At 56.6% G+C, this 16,145-nt stretch overlaps 1 long non-coding RNA gene across 2 annotated transcripts; it reads left to right on the forward strand.

Annotated features, from left to right (window-relative positions):
• The first annotated feature begins 121 nt into the window (after positions 1-121).
• Positions 122-8,226, forward strand: LOC147572166 (uncharacterized). Of its 2 annotated transcripts, XR_015246141.1 has the most exons (4): positions 122-190; positions 933-1,049; positions 4,440-4,735; positions 7,461-8,226. It is a non-coding gene; the product is annotated as an uncharacterized LOC147572166 (long non-coding RNA). The 2 variants fall into 2 exon arrangements; XR_015246140.1 differs by lacking the exon at positions 4,440-4,735.
• Positions 8,227-16,145: the final 7,919 nt, after the last annotated feature.

Below are 16,145 nucleotides of genomic sequence, written 5' to 3' on the forward strand. Positions count from 1 at the left end.
GTGGGCCGTCGACGGTGGGGGTGGGGTGGGCCCCACCCCGGGTGCGGGAGCCGACCCTCTCCCTTCCGGCCCCGCCCCGCCGGCCGCTTTGGGGGTGGGGGGATTCGGGAGGGGGGGGTGGGCGGAGCGCGCAACCCGGGCGCGGCGTCGCGGCGTCGCGGCGGCAGGTGGACGCGAGGGGCCCGGGCAGGTACGGCGTGGCGGTCCCCGGGCCCCAGGCGGCGGGGCGAGGGGTGGCGGGCCCGCGGCGTTGGGAGGCGGCTGCGCAAGCCGCACCCCCATTTCCACTCCGGGGTGGCGGGGCGCGCGCGCGGTCACCCCCGGGGCAGTCGCTTGCTCGCGCTGGCTGCGTCTGCGGAAGTTGCGGTGGGGCGTCTGCACGCCCGGGGGGCACTTCACCTGACTGGGGGCCCCGCGAGCCCCCCCCGTTGAGAAGCAATTCAGAAAACTTCCAGCCTAAGAGTAAACTTGCTGCCGAGGGCGACGCCCTACGTCCTGAGTCCTGGCGGAGGGGCCACGGGGCTCTGTGCGATGGGAGACAAAAACATGCCTGCCGACACCAGCCGTTCTTGGAAATGTGTCGTGGCTGTTTACAAAATAGCTTTATTGAGACATAATTTACGCACCGTAAAATTCACCCGTTTTACGTGTACACTTCACAGGTATTTATTGTATTTGCGGTGCAGGCATCACAATCTAATTTTGGAGCATTTCCACCGTTGCGAAAGGAAACCTCGTGCCCAGTAGCGATCCCTCCCCGCAGCCACTGATTTACTTTCTGTCTCTACAAGTTTGTTCTGGACGCTTCCTGGAAATGGAACAATGCAGTACTCCGCCTTTTGCCTCCGGCTTTTTCCCCTCCTGCCATCATGTTTTTGATATTCGTCCAGGTAGTAGCATTTATCAGTGCTTCTGTCCTTTTATGTTGCCAGATAATATTCCATTGTGTGCGTATACAGTGGTTTGACTTAACCAGTGCATCCATTCATCGGTGTTTGCAGTTTGGGGTTTGGTGAACAGGACTGCCACGTACAAGTCTTTGTGCGCAGGTAGGTTCTAGTAGGTTCTTGAGTAGACAACCCGGAGTGGAATTGTTGGGGCATAGGGAGTTCTTTGACTTTTTGAGAAACTCCCAAATTGTTAAAGTGGCTGTGGCCAGGTTACATTCCTACCAGCGATGTGGGGCTTTCCATTTCTTCACAGCCTCAACACTTACTGTTGTCTGTCTCTTTACTTCCAGCCCTCCAGGAGCGTGGGGCTGGTATCCTTATGGCCTTGACTTGCATTTCCCTTCGTCTGGGAAGGAGGAGAGGTCGGGTGTCTTCATGTGTTTCTTGGCCATTTTTGTATCTTTGGAGAAATGTCTATCAAATTGCCCCCCCCCTTTTTTTTAACATTTATTTTTGAGACAGAGAGAGACAGAGCATGAACGGGGGAGGGTCAGAGAGAGAGGGAGACACAGAATCTGAAACAGGCTCCAGGCTCTGAGCTGTCAGCACGGAGCCTGACGCGGGGCTCGAACTCACGGACCGCGAGACCATGACCCGAGCTGAAGTCGGCTGCTTAACCGACCGAGCCACCCAGGCGCCCCAAATTGCCCCCTTTTTAATTGGTTTATTCTTTTGTTATTGAGTTGCATGAGTTCTTCATGTATTCTTTGTCTTAAAAAAAAAAAAAAAAAACACCTTTTTTAATGTTTATTTTTGAGGGAGAGGGAGAGCATGAGCAGGGGAGGGGCAGAAAGAGAGGGAGACACAGAATCTGAAGCAGGCCCCCGGCTCCGAGCTATTAGCACAGAGCCCGACGCCGGGCTCAAACTCAAGAACCCTGAGATCATGAGCTGAGCAGAAGTCAGACGCCCCTAAGTTCTTTGTCTTTTCGAACACACAAATAAGATCCTACTGCAGAGCAAACAAGGAGGGGAAGTTCATGACGTTGGAGTTCTGTGGTCCAGATTCAAAAGCAGGCTTCTCCATTCACGAGCAGAGATCACGCAGTCTTGGACAGACCTGCCAGGTTGTCATCTCTGGGCTCCGGGGTTTCACCTGCACAGTGGGTGTTGCTGCCTAGCTTTTAGGGTTTCCGTGAGGGTTAAATGAGACTGCGAATTTGCACCTGGCAGACCCTACAGGTATCTCTGAAATATTTAGGGAGGGCCTTGGCTTGGAGGTGAGGGTGCCCGCCCTGTTCAGCCCACAGACTTTTCCAGGGATTCCTGGGACAGTGACACCGTAACCCTGATGCGCCCATAAACCTCTCTGTTCGTCCATACCTGCGTCTTCTAATGATCTCAATTACTTGTAGTTGGTTTCAATTTAGTTGCAGCTGACCCACAGCTGGGGACGATTTGGAGGCATTACCGTTTTCTTCCGAAATTTAATGTTTTAATTTGTGTTTTTCCTAAAATTAAAAAAAAAAAAAAAAAATCCCTTTAAGGTGACTTTGAGCATCTCCTTACTTATAGGGAAAAAGCCCAGTCTTCAGAGCCATAGACCTGAGGTCCCTCAGTATCGTTTATAATCAGCCTTTTCCGTCCGTCAAATGCGAAAGTAATAGCACAGAATACCGCATTCGTGGGAACGCGCCAGGGAAGTGCGAACGGATGAACACGGCGGCTGCTCTTCACAGGTGGAGTGCTTCGGGGTGTCATCCACCCTGGGGACTATGGCACAGGTGTTTGGATTCCCGCTCGACAGGTTAACCGCACCCAGGGCCCCCGCGCTGGGCTTGGGGCTGCGTGGAAGCCTGGAAGCCGAAAGGCGCCTTTCCGAGGTTCTGTGTTTGTGTCGCAGCCTGGCCCTTGCGCCCCGGGGGGTGTGATTTCACAATTGCTCACGGTCCCGGGAATAGTTTCCTGTTTGCTGTCGTGTAACAGATTACCTCCTTTTTAGTGGCTTAACCCAAGCTACTGCACCGTAGCCCTGCGGTCTGCCACGGGTGGCTGAGCGCAAATCAGGGTGTGCGCGGGGCCCCGTTCTGTCCGGAGGACCCAGGGGAGAACCCAGCTCCTGGCCTCGCCAGTGGCTGGAGGGGCCGGCAGAGTTCTCCCCAGCCTGCTTTGCTTTGCTCTTGCTTCTGCAGTCACGTCTTTTTACCGACCCCTCTTCTGGTCCCCCAGCACTCTCCAGGGCCCCTCTTGACTGCATTTGGCCCACCGAGAATCTGTTTTAAGATCAGCTGATAAGCAACTCCAATTCTGTTTGCCATGTGACCCAACAGATTTGGAGGTGTGATAGTGTGGCTTATACGAAATGCGTACTTGGTTTTTGTCCTGTTCCTGGCACGGAGCTCAGAAAGCCCTTGGAAGTTCCTGGGGTGAGAGCCACAAAGGTGTCTTTTCTTATGCTAATGAGGTGGCTGGGGAAGCCGCTAGGTGACAGGATGCTGGCCGGTGCCGGGAAGGAACCCAGGGACTGGAGGGTGGGACTGGAAGTTCCTCCAGGGAAGGGAGAGGGTCCATCCATCCCCAGCGGCCAATGAGTTAAGCAACCAAGCGTGTGTCATGAAGCCTCTGCAAAACCCCAAAGGACGGGGTTCGGGGAGCCTCAGGGTTGGTGAACTCGTAGGGATTTGGGGAGAATGGTGCTCCTGGAGGGCACAGACGCTCTGTGCCTTTTTCTACGTGTGTGTCTTTTTTTTTCTTAAAGGTTTTTTTTTTTTAAAGTTTATTTATTTTTGAGAAGGAGACAGAATGAGCAGAGGAGGGGCAGAGAGAGAGGGAGACTGAGGATCCAAAGCGGGCTCCAGGCTCCGTGCGGACAGCAGAGAGCCCAACATGGGGCTCGAACTCACAAACCGTGAGATCATGACCTGAGCCCAAGTCAGACGCTCACCTGCCTGAGCCCCCCAGGCACCCCTCCAACTTCCATTTCCCTTCTGCGTTTCTTCCACCTGGCTGTTCCAGGCTTCTATCCCTCGAAATAAACCTGTAGTCCAGGAAGGAAAATGGTCCAGGAGTCGCTGTACCAAATGAACTGACTCCAAGGAGGGGGTTATGGGAACCTCCGATCTATAGCTGGTCAGTCCAAAGCACAGGTGACAGTCTAGACTTGCCTGTGACTGGCGTCTGAAGTTGAACTTGGGGGGCTGAGCCCTTAGTCTGTGAGATCTGAGGCTGTCCCTGGAGAGACAGTGCCAGAACTGAACTGAATTTTGGACACCAAGCTGGGCGTCTGGAGAATTGCCCGGTGCGGTGAACCCCATTCCCACCACATTGGAATTTGGACCGGGACCCTTAACACGCTCCAAGGACTAGGACGTTGACCACCCTGGGGCCCTGTTACTCTGCCCGCCACAGGGCCTGCTTGGTACTTGTGTGATGGCGAATTGTGCTGGCACCCTCTGACTGTGGCCGGCTCTGCAGGAGAGCCTTCTGGAAGAAACGGCAGTGTGTGAGTTGCTTCCTCTCGCCGACAAGCCGTCCTTCTCTTGCCCCACAGCCTTTGGTCTCCCCTGGTCCTGCGGCACCTGGCTGCAGCTCTGGAGCTCGGAGTCACCCCAGCGTCTCCCTCAAGTGCTGTAACCGTTAGCAGCTGAGTGGAGCGCTTGGGACCCGAGTCTGGCAGGAGGAGGCGGGCATCGCGGCTTATGCAGGGTTCTGCTGCTTCTGTTGGAGTCTGGGCTCGGCGAGTGGGACGCTGAGACCCGTGTGTGGCAGGTCCTGGAGCGGCGGTGACTTCGCGGCCTCCGCGGAAGCGTGCGAAGAATGGAGCCTCGGAGGGGCAGGGATCCCTTGGTGGGTCAGCCTGGGGGTCCCCATCCCTAACCCGGGTCCTAGTAACCGACCCCGTGTCTGCTCGGGCCTGGACGCGGGAGCCGGCCAGCGTGTCTCGCCCCCATCGGCGGCGCGCTGCTTTCGCCTGGCGACGTGTCCCCAGCCGCTGCCACTGCGCAGACCCCCCTCGCTGTGCACCTGCGGTCCTGGCGCCATTGCTTCTTCATTCCCCTCCTTCCTTCCACGCCACCCTCTACCCTCTCCAGACCCGTCTTTCTCCAACCCGCAGGCGGAGAACATGGGGGGGGGGAGGCGGGTGCCGCAGGGCAGCCCCGATTTCCTGGGGCAGAAAGGGGCCTCTCCCCCTTCTCCTGCCCCCACCTCTTGCCACCTCTCCCCCCACCCGCCTCCTCTCCTCCCACCTCTCCCCAACCTTCTCTCTCCCCCCCCACCTCCTCTCCCACCTCCCTCCTCCTCTCCCCCCGCCTCCTCTCCCCCACCTCCTCTCTCCCTCCCCCCGCCTCCTCTCCCACCTCCCGCCTCTCCCCCCACCTCCTGTCCCCCACCTCCTCTCTCCCTCCCCCTACCTCCTCTCCCACCTCCCCCACCTCCTCTCCCCCTTCCCCCGCCTCCTCTCCCCCACCTTCTCTCTCCCTCCCCCACCTCCTTTCCCCCTCCCCCATCTCCGCTCCCCCCACCTCTCCCTGCCTCCTCTTCCCCTGCCTCCTCTCCCCCACCTTTCCCCCACCTTCTCTCCCCCCACCTCCTCTCCCCCCTCCTGCCTCCTCTCCCCCCCTCCTGCCTCCTCTCCCCCCTCCTGCCTCCTCTCCCCCCTCCTGCCTCCTCTCCCCCCTCCTGCCTCCTCTCCCGCCTCCTCTCCCCCACCTCCTGTCTCCCTACGCCTGCCTCCTCTCCCACCTCCTCTCCCCCTTCCCCCCGCCTCCTCTCCCCCCCGCCTCCTCTCCCCCTGCCTCCTCTCTCCCTCCCCCTGCCTCCTCTCCCCTTTCCCCCACCTCCTCTCCTCCACCTTCTCTCTCCCTCCCCCACCTCCTTTCCCCCTCCCCCATCTCCGCTCCCCCCACCTCTCCCTGCCTCCTCTTCCCCTGCCTCCTCTCCCCCACCTTTCCCCCACCTTCTCTCCCCTCACCTTCTCTCCCCCCTGCCTCCTCTCCCCCCCTCCTGCCTCCTCTCCCCCCCGCCTCCTCTCCCCCTTCCCCCCGCCTCCTCTCCCCCCACCTTCTCTCTCCCCCCCGCCTCCTCTCCCCCTGCCTCCTCTCTCCCTCCCCCTGCCTCCTCTCCCACCTCCCCCACCTCCTCTCCCCTTTCCCCTAGCTCCTCTCCTCCACCTTCTCTCTCCCTCCCCCACCTCCTTTCCCCCTCCCCCATCTCCGCTCCCCCCACCTCTCCCCTGCCTCCTCTTCCCCTGCCTCCTCTCCCCCACCTTTCCCCCACCTTCTCTCCCCCCACCTCCTCTCCCCCCACCTCCTCTCCCCCCCTCCTGCCTCCTCTCCTCCCTCCTGCCTCCTCTCCCCCCCGCCTCCTCTCCCGCCTCCTCTCCCCCACCTCCTCTCCCCCTTCCCCCGCCTCCTCTCCCCCCACCTTCTCTCTCCCCCCTGCCTCCTCTCCCCCTGCCTCCTCTCTCCCTCCCCCTGCCTCCTCTCTCCCTCCCCCTACCTCCTCTCCCACCTCCCCCACCTCCTCTCCCCCTTCCCCCGCCTCCTCTCCCCCACCTTCTCTCTCCCTCCCCCACCTCCTTTCCCCCTCCCCCATCTCCGCTCCCCTCACCTCTCCCTGCCTCCTCTTCCCCTGCCTCCTCTCCCCCACCTTTCCCCCACCTTCTCTCCCCCCACCTCCTCTCCCCCCTCCTGCCTCCTCTCCCCCCCTCCTGCCTCCTCTCCCCCCTCCTGCCTCCTCTCCCCCCTCCTGCCTCCTCTCCCCCCGCCTCCTCTCCCCTGCCTCCTCTCCCCCCTCCTGCCTCCTCTCCCCCCGCCTCCTCTCCCCCACCTCCTCTCCCCCTTCCCCCCGCCTCCTCTCCCCCCCCGCCTCCTCTCCCCCCTGCCTCCTCTCCCGCCTCCTCTCCCCCACCTCCTGTCTCCCTACGCCTGCCTCCTCTCCCACCTCCTCTCCCCCTTCCCCCCGCCTCCTCTCCCCCCACCTTCTCTCTCCCCCCCGCCTCCTCTCCCCCTGCCTCCTCTCTCCCTCCCCCTGCCTCCTCTCCCACCTCCCCCACCTCCTCTCCCCTTTCCCCCACCTCCTCTCCTCCACCTTTTCTCTCCCTCCCCCTACCTCCTTTCCCCCTCCCCCATCTCCGCTCCCCCCACCTCTCCCCCGCCTCCTCTCCCCCTGCCTCCTCTCCCCCACCTCCCCCCCCGCCTCCTCTCTCCCTCCCCCCGCCTCCTCTCCCCCCCTCCTCTCCTCCCTCCTGTCCCTACACTGCCTGAATATTGCCTGCACACCAGCCTGGGCAGGAGCTGCTCCCTCTGCCGGTCCCATCCCACCGCCCTCCTGCCCTGCACCCCTCCTTTCTCCTCGGCACCTCGGGAGCTCGAACTCAACCCCCTGCTCCCAGTGTGCCCCCCACCCAGGGCCACGGAAGGCGGTCATGTCCACACGATGCAGTATCACAGGTGTCTGCTGGGGGCTTGTGTGCGATGTCGGTGTTTATTCACGAGGCGGGGACTTTTATCACCTGCTCCGACTCCCTAAGTCCCCTAAACTTACACCTCTGTGTACTGTTTCTCCTTAGGATGTCGGAGAAGAGAGACGGAGGTGTGCGTCGGCAACCTTCCCCTGAAACCTTGAGGTGTTCTTCTGTCCACCGCTGCTCGTCCTTGGCCCCCCCTTATGACTTAGCAGCCTGCGGTCACCTGATGTCACCAGGGCCGAAAGACACTCTAGAAACGCAGGCGTGCCGGTGAGGAGGCTCATCGGCTCCCCCCCGTCTGCCTTGGACACGGCCAGTTTGGGCCCAGAAAGTTCTGTGCCTTGCACGCTTCCCCTTCCCGCCCCACGTGACCCTGGGTGGGGGTCACCCTGCCTGCTGCTCTGGACGGAGGGGGCTCGCCAGGGTGTAAAGTGCCTGCCCCCTGGTCCCAGGAAGGGGTGGGTTTCAGCCAGAAAGCTGCACCGTATGACTTTGAAATGAACCGGTTCGGTCAGTTGGCTGTGCACTTGGAGACTAGAACACGAACGGCGGAGTCTGACCCCAGGAATCGTACTGTCTGGGGAGGCGGGCGACAGCCTGAAAATCTCGGAGCGCCGTCCCTGCCTGAATGGTGCATCGGAAGGACAGACGGTGGAAAATGAAGCGTAATTTACTGACGTAAGCTGCCCCTGGCCTTTTGCGGGGTGTTTGTATTTTGTACATTCTGCAGGATAACGAGCCTGAGACGCAGCACGCTTCAAGATGGTGACCTAGCTCTCGCACTGCAGCTTCGTCCGGGACGGCAGAGGAGAGCAGCTAACCTCTGGGGGCCCGCCGCAGGCCACGCATCTCTCAGAGATTTGCCGGCCTGCGCGCCTCCTCGCCAAGCAGTGAAAGTCACGCTGCCTGCCCGGTTGTACTTGACTCCTTCTGCGCCACCCGCTCTGTTTTAATTATCAGGAATGCTCCAGGAAGTCGGCTGAATGCTGCAACAGCGTGGTTCTGTCACGTTCTTAGAACAACCCTGGGCGGCGGGTGGCGACTCCCTCTTGGGGACGAAGAAGCTGGAGGTTGGATCCCTCGGCCAACAATTGAATGCACGTCCCCCGTCGCCGCCGGGCACCAAAGCACGTGACCGATGAGCTATGTAAGTAACCTGTCATAGCAAAGGGTGGGCCTATCAAGTTATGTGACCGAGAAGACAACTGGTATTGGTGCGCTGAGTGGGTCAGAATTAATGACTTCGTAACCCGTGAAATCTTGGTCACAGGGGCGGGCTGGGGGATTCCTGACGCCTGATGGGGCACTGGGGCTGTCCCCTCCGTTCCTGGCGGGCTGGTGCCACCTGTCACTTGAAATGAAACGGGACAGGAGCTCCTGTGGCGTCCGGGCAGGGGCTCTGCTGCCTCCCCCCAGTGCTCCTTGTCCCCTCTCTCAGTGCTCCTCGTCCCCTGTCCCCAGTGCTCCATTAACTGGGGTTTCCTGGCCTTGCCGTCCCACATGGTGGCAGAGGGGACCTGTGGTCCTTGTCCCCTCACAGGAGGGCAGTAGCCTCCCCCACAGTGCTTTCTGTCAACTTACAAACTCAGTGCAGCCCCAGAGAGGAGGAAACACTTGAGCTAAAGAAGTAGGATTTTATAACTAAAAAAACTTTTTTTTTTATTTATTTCCACATCCACCATGGGTCTCGAACTCACAACCCTGAAGTCAAGAGTCACATGCTCCTCTGACTGAGCCAGCTGGGCGCCCTGAAGAAGTAGGATTTTAAGGAGAAGTTTCTGGGGCTTTTTTTTGATGTTTTTTTTTTTTTTTTTTTTTTTTTTTTTGAGAGAGAGAAAGACAGAGACAGCGTATGAGCAGGGGACGGGCAGAGAGAGGGAGACACAGAACCGAAGCAGGCTCCAGGCTTCAGGCTCCAGACTCCAGGCTCCAGGCTCCGAGCTGTCACCACAGAGCCCGACTCAGGGCTCGAATCCACAGACCACAAGATCATGACCTGAGCCGAAGTTGGCCGCTCTACTGACCGAGCCCCCCAGGCGCCCCTTGAGAAGTTTCTGACTGTAGCCCCCCTGCCCGATCAGGAGCTGTGAAGTGAGAGAGACTCACTGTTTGCAGGTGAACGGACCAGCGGCACACTTTCCAGGTGCTGGCAGAACATGGAAAGCTTCAGTCGGGGATAAAAGGCAATTAATTGCTCACAGCAGTAACAGCACTGGCCTTTTCGTTTTCTTTCTAGTGTTCACTGCATTAACCTTTTTATTTTTTATTTTATTTTGTTTTTAATTTAATTTTTTATTTTTTTTAATTTACATCTAAATTAGCATAGAGTGCAACAATGTTTTCAGGAGTAGATTCCTTAATTCTTACCCATTTAGCCCATCCCCCCTCCCACCACCCCTCCCGTAACCCTCAGTTTGATCTCCATATTTATGAGTCTCTTCTGTTTTGTCCCCCTTCCTGTTTTTATATTATTTTTGCTTCCCTTCTCTTACGTTCATCTGTTTTGTTTCTTAAAGTCATCCTATGAGTGAAGTCCTATGATTTTTGTCTTTCTCTGACTAATTTCACTTAGCTAATTTCACTAATAATAGCCTCCAGTTCCATCCACGAAGCTGCAAATGGCAAGATTTCATTCTTTCTGATTGCTGAGTAATACTCCAGTGTGTGTGTGTGTGTGTGTGTGTGTGTGTGTGTGTGTGTGTGTGTGTATCACATCTTCTTTATCCACTCATCCATCGATGGACATTTGGGCTCTTTCCGTCCTTTGGCTGTTGTCGACAGCGCTGCTGTAAACGTGGGGGTGCGTGTGTCCCTTCGAAACAGCCCACCTGTATCCCGTGGAGAAACGCCTAGCAGGGCAATTGCTGGGTCGTAGGGTAGTTCTATTTTTAGTTTTTTGAGGAACCTCCATCGTGTTTTCTGGAGTGGCTGCACCAGCTTGCGTTCCCAAATTAACCTTTCTTTTTAAAACTGAGATCTACCTCACGTCCATAGAAGCCACGGCTCAAGATGTACAATTCAGGGGGCACCTGGGTGACTCTGTCGGTTAAGCGTCCGTCTCTTGATTTTGGTTCAGATCGTGATCTCAGGGTCATGGGATCGAGCCCCGCGTCGGGCTCTCTGCTGACCGCGTGGAGTTTGCTTCGGATTCTCTGTCTCTCAAAATAAATGACCCTTTAAAAAATGTACAATTCAGTGGTTTCGAGTACATTCACGAGGATGTGCAACCAGTACCACTAATTCCAGGAAATTTTCGTCACCTCAGATAAACCCTGAGTCCTCCCCCCCCCCTTCCTTCTCTTCCCCGCCTCTGGCAGCCGCTAATGTCCCATTCCGTGTGGATTCACCTATCCCAGAATTTCCTGTAAGTGAAATCCGACATGTGGCCTTCTCTGTTTTCTTTCCCTTAGTGTAATGTTCTCAGGGCTCGTCTGCGTCCCCGTGTCTCAGGGCTTGGTTCCTTTCTATGGCCGAACCATACTCTGTGGGCATGTTACAGTGTGTCCATTCACCGTTTCGTGGACATTTGCGTTACTGGCAGTTTTTTGGCTGTCACGAATCAGCTGTGAGCGTCGGTGTGCAGGCGTGTGTGTGGACACGTCCCGGCTGTCCTGGGTGTGCGCCTAGGTCACGTGACAACTCCAGGCCACGCGGTCTCCGGCGGCTGCCCTGCCTTACGCTCTACACCCGCGGTGTGGACGGCTCCCGTCCTCCAAGTTCCTCGCCAAGATCTCTTGTCTGTCTTCCGATCCCAGCCACCTAGTGGGGCAGAAGTGGCAGCTCGTTAGGGTTGCCTCCGGCATTTCCTTAAGAACTAAGGAGCATCTCTCCATGTGCTTATTGGCTGTCTGCGAATCTTCTTTGGACGAATATCTGCTCGGATTCTTTGTCCACGTTTGACCCGGCTCATCTGTCTTCTTATCACTGACTTGCAAGCGTTTTTGTACATTCTGGATACAAATTTCTGCAAATACTCCTGTCAGGTCACGGTCTGTAGCGCCCTTTGGTACGCAGGAGTGTTTAATTTTGGTGAATTCCAATTTTTTATAAAGTTTATTTAGAGAGCACATGTGCACGTGTGAGCCAGGGAGAAGCAGAGAGAGGGGGAGAGAGAGAATCCCAAGCAGGCTCCGCGCTGTCAGCACAGAGCCTGACACGGGGCTTGATCCCACAGACTGCGAGGTCATGACCGGAGCCAAAGTCCAGAGTCCAGCATTTAACCGACTGAACCACCCAGGTGTCCCTTGAGGGATTCTGATTTCTTCTTCCTCGTTTGCTCATGCTTTAGGCATCCTATCTAAGAATCTGTTGCCTTATCCAAGATCAGGAAGATTTATACTTCTTTTTTTTTTTTTTTTTTAATTTTTTTTAACGTTTATTTATTTTTGAGACAGAGAGCATGTACGGGGGAGGGTCAGAGAGAGGGAGACACAGAATCTGAAACAGGCTCCGGGCTCTGAGCCGTCAGCACACAGCCCGACGTGGGGCTCGAACTCACGGACCGCGAGATCATGACCTGAGCCGAAGTCGGCCGCCTAACCGACTGAGCCACCCAGGCGCCCCACTTCCGTCTTCTTCTAAGAGTTTTATAGTTTTAGTTGTTACATTTAGGTCTGTGATCTTTTTGAACGTGTTCTTGTTGTGTGAGGTCGGGGTCAGCCTCTTTCTTCACGTGGACATCCGGCCGTCCCCATCTTTGTCCGTTGAATCCTCGTGGCACGCTGGTTAAAACTCCGTTGATTTCTGGGCCGTGGTTCTCCCGCTTCGGTCACGACGTCTGTCTTTGTGCCGTCGCTGCGTCTGCCAACTCCAGCCCCATCATGAGCGTTGAAATCCATCACCCGCTGGCTCTGTTAACCCCTGGTGTGCTTTCTACTTTCAAACTTTTTTTAAGTTGGTTTATCTTGAGAGAGAGACTGCACAAGCAGAGGAGGGGCAGAGGGAAGGAGAGCAAGAGGCCCAAGCAGGCTCCGCGCTATGAGCACAGAGCCCGACGTGGGGCTCAAACCCGTGAGCTGGGAGATCGGGACCGGAGCCGGGGTCGGACACTCAACCGACTGAGCCACCCAGGCGCCCGTAACGTCCCTTCACTAGTTTTCTGAGTTTCTGGCTGAGAATACAGGTCACCTACACGATGCCAAATGGACCAAAAACCTTCAAGTGCCGCGCTTTCCTACGTGGTTCGCTCTGAAATGCCATTCTCCAGAGAGGAACCAAGCCCTTCTCACGGACGCGTCTAGGCCTGAGCTGTTAGGCCAGACGACTAGAGAGCTTTGGGCTTCGGTGGAAAGGACAGGGAGGTCGTATTAGGGGCGGGGTGCCTGCTCCCTGGGGCTGTATGCCAGTGCGTTTGCACGTGAAGCGGTGCGGTGTTTGAGGCCTGCTGGCAGGAGGGTGCACGTGAACGGGGGGCCGTCCGCGAGAATCACTGAAGTTGAGGCGGTAACTAGGGTTTGTCACACGATTTCCCGTACGTGTTTGAAAGTTTCCAAATAAAGTCAGGAGACACACCAACTACCACAGGGGAGGCCCCCCGGGGTGAAGATGGGACACTTTGAGCACCAGAACTACAAATGACCGCATTTGGTTGAAACTCACCGATGGCAGGGCCCCGGGGTGGCTCGGTCAGTCGAGCGGCCAACTCTCGATTCCAGCTGAGGTGAGGATCTCCCGTTTCATGAGATCGAGCCCCGTGTTGGGCACAGAGCCTGCTTGGGATTCTCTCTCCCCCTCTCTCTGCCTTTCTCTCAAATAACGTTAAAAAAAAAAAAAACAAAAAAAACAAAAGAACTACAACTCCCTGATGGTAGCAAAGCAACCATTTGTAATGACAGCTAAAGAAAGGAGAAGGAAATAAAATTCACTGGACAAAATTGAAAGTGGGAAGACAATAATTCGTTAACATAAAACTTGGTCGTTACAGGGAATGAATAAGTACTCTGCTTTTCCAGCACAGTTGTTGGTTTTGTTTTTTTTTTTAACGTTTATTTGTTTTTGAGACAGAGAGAGACAGAGCATGAACGGGGGAGGGACAGAGAGAGAGGGAGACACAGAATCAGAAGCAGGCTCCAGGCTCCGGGCAATCGGCCCAGAGCCCGACGCGGGGCTCGAACTCACGGACCGCGAGATCGTGACCTGAGCTGAAGTTGGAGGCTTAACCGACTGTGCCACCCAGGCGCCCCAAAACCTGCTGTTTTAAGCCACGCTCCAGCTCGTAGGCGCAGAAGAAACCATGGGAGTAGAGAATCATTTTGTAAGCCGTAACAAAATGCCTGTTTCAGACTCGTGAACTCCTTGGATAAGATATTTAAAACAATTCTTTGTTAACGCTTACTTATTTTTGAGACAGAGAGGGACTGAGTGCGAGCAGGGGAGGGGCACAGAGAGAGGGAGACACAGAATCCGAAGCGGGTTCCAGGCTCCGAGCTGTCGGCACAGAGCCCGACGCGGGGCTCGGGCTCATGAACATCGAGATCGTGACCTGAGCTGATGTCAGGGGCTCAACCGGCTGAGCCACCCAGGCGCCCCTGCTTGGGTCAGATGTTGACGGCCGTTTTATGATGGAGGGAGCAGGCCATCACCATCTACACTTGCTGATTACTTCAGCATCGCTGAAAGTGAGACGAGCGGATGTAAGCTCCCTTCAGTGTTGTTGAAGATCACACCGTCTCTAAAGTATTCTAGCCAAGAATAGCCCGTATCTAAAACTCAGTTGTGAATTTCCAGTCTGAAGGAGAGACGGGGTTCGTGCGGCCCCTGCCACAGCACCCCTGTCTGAGGACGGCCGACCTGCCTCCAAACACAGGGGCGTGGGGGGCTGAGAGGTCTGGTGCAGACCTACGTAGACCTAAGAGAAGTGACAGCGAGTAGACGTTTGGACGAGACCATGAGAAGGTATTTCTGAAACACTTGGTGAAATTCGCCTGTTATTTGATAATACAAAGTCATCCTTAATTTTTTTAGTTTGGTAACGGCATTCTGTTTACATAAGAAAATGCCCCTTCTTGAAATGCACACACACTGTTCGGGGGAGAGGATGTGAAACTTCGGCGAGTGGGGGGGCGGGGGGGGGAAACCATTCCGGCAAGATGTCGATGGTTCTCGAGACGCGGGAACGGGCTCCTGGGGGCTCATTGTGCTCTCTTCCTCCGTGTCTGCGGAATGTTTTGTCACGAAGAGTTCGGCATCCGCAGAATCCGAACACTGTCATGCCCCCCGCTGCCTCACGCTGTCCCACATCACCATCATCCCACCTGGGTCGCCGCGGCCTCCTCGTGTTTCTCTTCTGCCTTGATCCCCACAGCCGCGGCGACCCCGTGTTGGGAGGTGGGTCCTAGGTCTTTACTCCGCTGCCTCCCTCTTGTTAGGAAGAGCCGAGCCCCCTGGGCCCCCGCCTGAGCCGTCCCCTGCAGCCCTGAGCCTGCGCCTCCTTCCCATCCCTTGCTCTGTGTCAGCCTCCCTGGCCTCCTTGCCCCAGGGCCTTTGCACTTGCTGCCCCCCCCTTCCCCACTTGACCATGCTCTTTACGCACTTTGTTCAGCTGTCAGTCTCTCAAAGGGCCTGGCTGGCCACGCTGCCGAGCCCTCCCGTCCCTTCCCTCCCATCCCCTCTCTGACTTTGTGTGTTTCACTCACAGACTCACCAGGCGCGCTACTCACTTGTCCTGTTGATTGTCTTCCCCAGAGAAGAGACGCCCCGGGAGAGGGGGGTTTGTGCGCTCTGTTCACGGCACCTGAAGTGTTGGGCGAGGCGGAGGGCGTTAGGTATCAGTGTGGGGACAGCAGGCACCAGTGTGCCTCCGCCTGCTGTCCAGGGAGCAGGTGAATTGAGGCAGGCAAGAGGAGTGATGTGTCCAAGGCCTTGAGAAGCTGGGAGAGGCGGCGTCCAGAGCAAGGACAGGTCTTCCCGGTGGGGGTGCATCCCGGGGTGCAGGGAGATGACCGATGTGGGGCTGGCCGCGTGCAGAGTTCTCTTCTGATTCATCTCTGTTCCCAGTGAAATCGGAACCCGGGTGGCCAGCTGGGCGGGAGCAGCAGAGCCCGGGAGGGTCCCGGCGGTGCAGGGCTCGGGCTGGGAAGGCATCTGGGGGCGGCGTGGCCACTGGCGAGGCAGGGACACAGGCTGTGGGGACGCTGGCAGTCCCTCGTCTGTGTGTGTCTGTGGCTTTTATCCCCCGATACACTCATAACCACACATCTGTGTCCGCGCGCACACACACACACACACACACACACACCTAGGTTGTACGGGACAAAATGGCTGGTGTTACCAAACACGTCTGTTCAGTTTTGCGTGGTTCAAACTAGTATTTTCCCAGTTTTTTCTGCTGTCACCAGAGCTTCAGGGAACTGGCTTGAATGTGTCCACGTGCACACATGTGAGTGTCTCCAGGACACGTGCCGGGTGTGGGATCAGGGCCACTCGGTCCACACGCCCCCAGCGGCCTCAGCAGCTCCTCCGTTGTCTGGCTGCGTTCTGATGGCGTGGACGGACTTCCCGTGAAGGTCACGGCATAACCTCCACCTGTTTGGTGTGAAGTCAGTGGTCTGTAAATGCTGGGGCCTGACTTAGTAGCAGACTGGAGATCCCTTAAGTGGTATTTTTGGTAGTGATTGATTGAAAAGAATATATCATTAAGCGAAATAGGTTACGAAGTGGAAAGTACGTATATTTTAAACTTCGTTTTGTATTTTCTATGTTTCTGTAATAAACATTCAGTGCTTTTATAACAAAAGCATCTTATTTTTAAATAACTTTTTATGTTTACTTATTTATTTTGAGAGAGTG

This window comes from Puma concolor, chromosome E4 (genome assembly GCF_028749965.1).
Source record: "Puma concolor isolate L17-30 chromosome E4, mPumCon1.1.hap2, whole genome shotgun sequence".
NCBI lineage: Eukaryota > Metazoa > Chordata > Mammalia > Carnivora > Felidae > Puma > Puma concolor.